Source organism: Pagrus major, chromosome 16 (assembly GCF_040436345.1).
Source record: "Pagrus major chromosome 16, Pma_NU_1.0".
Lineage (NCBI taxonomy): Eukaryota > Metazoa > Chordata > Actinopteri > Spariformes > Sparidae > Pagrus > Pagrus major.
Window position 1 is genome coordinate 8,633,498 of NC_133230.1, and position 6,000 is coordinate 8,639,497.

Below are 6,000 nucleotides of genomic sequence, written 5' to 3' on the forward strand. Positions count from 1 at the left end.
GGACAATGAACAGTTCATGGATTGAGGTTTTATTCCAGCAAAAATTACATAAATAAATGTAAGCGATTGACTCGCGAGGAGAACGTGACAGATGGAAGGTGCATTTTGTTCAGCAGCAGCAGAGGACCTGGGGAAAGAAATCACTCCAGCACTATACAATGCAATGTCACCTAATAGTGTTCTGATACTCAATCTTCTTGTGCAAGTCTCCCGTCACTTTAAACAGGTGTTGGGAGTTTCACCGGCCCACTGGTCTGAGACACAGACAGACACTGATATCACTGAGTCAGAACTGAACTGAGTTTTTCATGATGGTACTGATGTACATTTAGACGTTTCAAACTTTGCTGTGGTGTGAAGTGGTTGTGTTCACATGCCATGGTGTCTATGAGGATAAAAAGATTATATTTTAGGTCATTTAAGAGAAAGAGCTTGTGGTACTGGATATTTAAACAAATACTTTTAAAATTTACCCCTTATAGAAATTGTATCGACATATTATTGAATTTTATCATAATGACCATTGTCATGTTTTGAAATAAACATTTATATACTTATTTACTCGCATTTTCTCATATTTTGAGTGGAAACTGACTACACTGCCCTGAAGCTTTAACCCTCCTGGATAATTTGAGTCACTTCGACACATTTGGTCCCCATCAGATGCATTTAAAATCAATTAATCCCCTAATTTCACTCCATGTGTGTATTGTCATTAAATCAAATGTTGTTTTAATGATTTTTTTTGCAAATACCAATATAAAATCTGAAAACAAAGTGCTAATTAAAGTGCATCTTGGGCAAATGTGTAGGCGCACAGCACTTTTAACTTCTCAGTTCATCAGAGGTGCTAAACAGAGCATCTGCCTCCACACCAGCTCTTCCACTGGATGAGCTTCAGTGGGTAAGGAATAGCAGGTGTGAGAGGAGCGAGTCCCAGTGCAGCTCAGCAGGTCCTTAAAGGAACAGAAAAGATTTGAAACAGTAAGAATAATTGAACTGCTAAAAACATGGGACTATAGTAACCTGAGAGAAATTAACCAGAATACATTAACAAGCAATAGTTTAAACACATTATTCCCAGAAAAATGAATCATTTCTCCATATTCACATCTTTAGGTTAAAGTCAGTAAAAAAACATCCCATAATTTTATTCTACATCTGTTATATGATATTGTCCATATGCAGAAAATATGTGGCTTAAATGTTAAGGTGGGTTTTCTTTCCTTTGGACTTGCCTCCTCACACCTGTTACTTGTTAATGATGGTTGTTCATTCGGTCTATAAATGTGAGACATCGCACCTCATCTGTTTAGCACTTTAGCGGGCTGTAAGAGGACTATCCGTGCACAACCTTAATAGCAGTGGTTCCTTTTTGCAGATAAGAATATTTTTAAGCCCCCCACTCATACACATCTTTTGATTGCAAACTCTTGCAGACTTTATTTTAAGCATTGTCAGTATTTAATACAGAACTGGAACTTCAGTGTGACTGAAAACTAAATAAGGAACAGGTCACCTTCACAGTGGAAGCATTAGAAGTGACACTGAATCGTGCGTCTTTAAGTTTTACTGTGTAACAGAAGTTTAGAAAGTGACTGTGGTGCACAAAGGTTTAGTTAGTTTAGTTTGCATCTAAAGAAATCAGCAGGCTTGTCTTTGGGTTCAGGATGTGGCATCTTAATTTGTCTTAACACTCTGTGGTCTCCCTTCAGCACCCGCCATACTCGGTAGCCAAGGGCGAGCTCTGCTTTGTCATATTTTCATGTCTTTGTCTTGGCTTTGTCTGGTAGCCTCGCCGCACCCCTCGCCCCCGCCTTGGTAACCACTGTGTGATGGTGTACCTGGTCTCACAAGAACGCTGGTTGCGCCTCACTTTAAAACCCAGGGCTGGATCACTAATGAATGTGCCATTTGTTAACAAGCTCAGGAGCCTGTGTGGAGCAGCTTCAAAAGGGCAAATTCTCCCCACTCGTGTGTCAGCGTACATTGTGTTGCTTGATAAAGGTGTAACATTACTCTAGTGTGGAAAATGAAAAGCTGTCGCGGCTCTAGAGCAAAGTCAGCGACCTGTGACTATCTCTTGTAATTGGAGGCGGGAAGAGATAAAGATGTGACAGAATAGGACAATGTATTCAGAACATGCAGGGTGCAATGCAGACTGCGGTTGTATTCAGCTATCTACCTTGAATGAGTAAATCTGAGTGTCACCGTGGAGCACTTAAGCAATTGATCTATGAGGGACTTGTGGATGATTATGGTTTTTATCTTGTCAGAAAAAAATGCAAAAACTTGAACAGTCTGAATAAGCCATCCCTCAATTATTAAATCACATTTGACTGAAGTCTGTCCTGGAGAGCGATATCCACTATAATCTACATCAGACACCACAAGTCCAGACGGAGTACAGTGTGAGACTTCTCGATGAACAGCCTGTGTTTTCCTGAGGCCACTTAGGAGGGTTTAAGCACTACTCCATCTGGGAGTATAATGCCATTGTTTAACCCGCGTGTAATGACAGCTTTCAGCCATACAGAGGCACTTGAACCAGTCCCAAGGCACACGAGTGTGGAGTGTGAGTGTGCAGAAAATTCACATTGGGGATGTTTTAGCTACAGTGTGATGGAGACGTGCGTCGTTTTATCTCAAAGATGAGCGGCGCGTTTATGTGTGCATACGCACGCCCTGTGTGTATTTGCTTTCTAGTCACACTTGACTCACCCCCATGATGCGGTGGCCTACATAACACGGCTGAATTCACAGTTACACATTTCATCAGTATTGATTTTTAGCCTTGTATTCCATGGTACACAGGTATGTTTTCTTAACCACATAATCATTGTGACGTTACTACTCTTCTAAAATTCCCTTCTCTGTCTTACACTGAAAAGTGAGAGCCTATATGAAACCTGACACTTGACAAGTGTCAGGTAAAGGGAGAAATTGATTCCACAAAATATAATTCTTCAGCACAGATGAGTGCTAACAGCATGTGGGATGTTTGAAGAGGATGAGAGAGAGGGAGAGGGAGAGAGAGAAAGAGGGATGGGAGTAGCATGCTGATGATTTAGTGCCGGTGCATCGACCAGACTGTATAAAGTGAAGATAATCGCACTGTGATAAAGCCAATCAATCACATGTTCTCTGCACTCGCACGAGCTCGGATTCGCCTTGCAATAAAATAAACAATGGGCTCTTTTGTCAGGTGTCGGGGTGCATAAGAAAAATCAATCAGAATCCAATGAGAGGATTGTGTGGGCTTTCATAGACGGATGGGTGAATGTGTCCGCATGCAGACATTTACCTAACTTAGATGCTTTCATGCAATGCATTTGCCCAGTTCTATAATGCATTGTAACACATTATGAACATACTTATAATGCACCCATAGCACCATATAACAATAGTTATAAGCGTAACCACAGTAGTCTATAATACATTGCAAACATCAGTATAATGGATCACTCTGAGCCCTGCTTGCAAAAATAGTGAGACTCTTGACCTTTAAAGTCATTATAATGCTTTATAATATGTTGTGATTTTTTTTATATAAAGAATGTGTGATTGCATGTAACTACAGGCACACTATTACACATTTTAAGAGTATGTTTAATGCATAATAGACAACGGCGTCATAACGAGTTTCGATTATTGTTTAAAAGCATTATGAATCCTCATAAGTGCTTAAAAACTATGATTATACAGTGTTATAGGCGCATTATAATGCATTCTAAGTATGTCCATAATGTGTTACAATGCATTAAAGACATGAGCTTCAAGTGTTACCATGCTTACCTTTCACAGCTGCAGCCTTGAGGTCTGCATTAACTCTATGTGCATGTATAAGTGTGTCCCTGCATGAACGCCTACTCGTGCATCAGCTAAACTCGTAGCTGTGCTGAATGCGTGGGTGTCTGCGCGTGGGTGTGCACATGCAGATACTTTAACTTTATCTTAACTGTCCTCGAGGGGAGACCCACATTTCCAAGTGTGTGTCTGAATGGAGATGGTTGGCCTTTTTGCATGGAAGAAATAATTGGGTCACATGTGTGAACAGCAGTCAAGAAGAATTTTAATCAAACTTAAGAATCCCCAATGTATTTCCCCTCCCGGCAATCAATTACCATCCAACTGGGGTTATAGTAAAGAGTGCTGATTTTGCACCAACTCCATATTAAAGGAAATACAACTGTGGTGATTTCTGCATCTCAGATGTACTGTAACTGTGACCAAATTTACCATGTTGAGAGGAGTATGAGGAGCCTGTGGGAAGCAGGGAAGAGTGTTCATCCACCTCCACCTCACATGCCTCCCTCCCTCCCTGTATAGTGCTTTGTCTAGTAGGTAAATAGGATCCAGGCACTGTGAGTGATGAGTTTATTAGCCCCTGCCAGCTGTGACCAACCCTGGGGTATTATTGCCGCGTTGGCTGTATGTATATGTGTGTGTGTGAGAGGATGTCTGGGGTGGGGGTTTTGGGCAGGGAACAGGAGGGGCGCAGGAGAGGGGAGTCGGAGACGAGGGAGTACCCCATGAGAACCAGAGAAACTCCCTGGCAACCGGAGACAGGATCAACACTAAATGGGGCGCCCCCATTCATCCAGCACCAAGCGGCGACTCAGAGCCAAAACGACAGAGATTGAGAGAGACAGGGGGGAGAGAGGAGAGAGAAGGGAGGGTGGTGCGAATATCTGAATGAGTGTAAAAAACCATTGGAGGCTGGTCAGCGGGCGACTTCCCCCTCAAATTAGCCTGCACAGATATTAACGCACAGGCTGCAAGTGTCCCTGAATGTGTCACAGCACTGAGTTGTAGCAATGATTGACAGGAGAGATGAAAAAAAAACATGCAGAAGAAGAAAACTGTGGGTGCAGAATGGATGTTTTAAGTTCAGCTTTAAGCCCCATTAAGAATTGATAACTGTGGGAGGAGGAGATATAGATCTGTAACAGCAACCACTGAGGCGCACGTCCACACACACACACACACACGCACACAACGCGTGCACGCACTCTTTGATGTTAATTGCCGCAATGTCATTCATGATGAGTCAGTGCATCGCGGAGGTGTGCGTGTCTGTGTGTGCGCGCGTGTGTGAATGTGACTCCCGGTGTGAGTGCGGGGCCGATGCCCGTGCGTGCGCGCGTGTCCTCGAGGTCCGCACCGGATCCTCCCGGGGGGGATCCAAATGCACCACAGTGGTCAGACGCCTGCCACACCCTGTTAGAGTAAACAAAGGCAGGGACATGTGAGCCCTGGATAGATGAACAAGGTGAGGATCACACACACGTGCGCGCACACACCAATCTGATGGCATTCAGAGAAGCGCGAGGCGTGACTGATGCTGAGCCTAATATTGTAATTACAGTGAAATTGGCTGTTGCTTTTAAGATGAGAGGTTATCTCCACACCAAAAAACGCCCCCCTCTCGCTTTCTTTTACGCACACATGCGCACAGGGGCCGCGTTTACTACGCGCGCACACACATTCCCAAATCTCCCCTCTTTGTCTCACGGCGGTAGCCCCGAAACAGGAATTCAGCAGGGAAAGGAAGAGAGGAGTGTGTGTGTATGTGTGTGTGTGTGTGTGTGTGGACCAGACTGTCTCCTCCCCCCACCATAAGCGCACACACCACACTCTCTCCTCCCCCTGTACACCCCCTCCGCGCCTCCCTCCTCCCTCCTCCACAGCCCCGCTCGGCCCCCGTGCCTTTGTGTGTGTATGTGCGCGCCGTGAAGCTGACTGCGTACCCGAAAACCGTGTGACGGATGCCTTGCATGTAAAAAAAAAAAAAAAAGCCTTTTTTTGTGGTGTGTGGGGCGATTCAAAAATCATCCGTGTGATATACTCAACGGGGAAACTGGAGGACCTGCAGGTGCAAGTGGAGGGGAGGAACCGGGTTGGACGCACGTGAATCTCTCACTTATCCAAAGCCAGGAAATAGAACAGGAGAGGAACGCAAGTGCCGCAAATTGGACTTTCCACCATCAGCAACCCTCC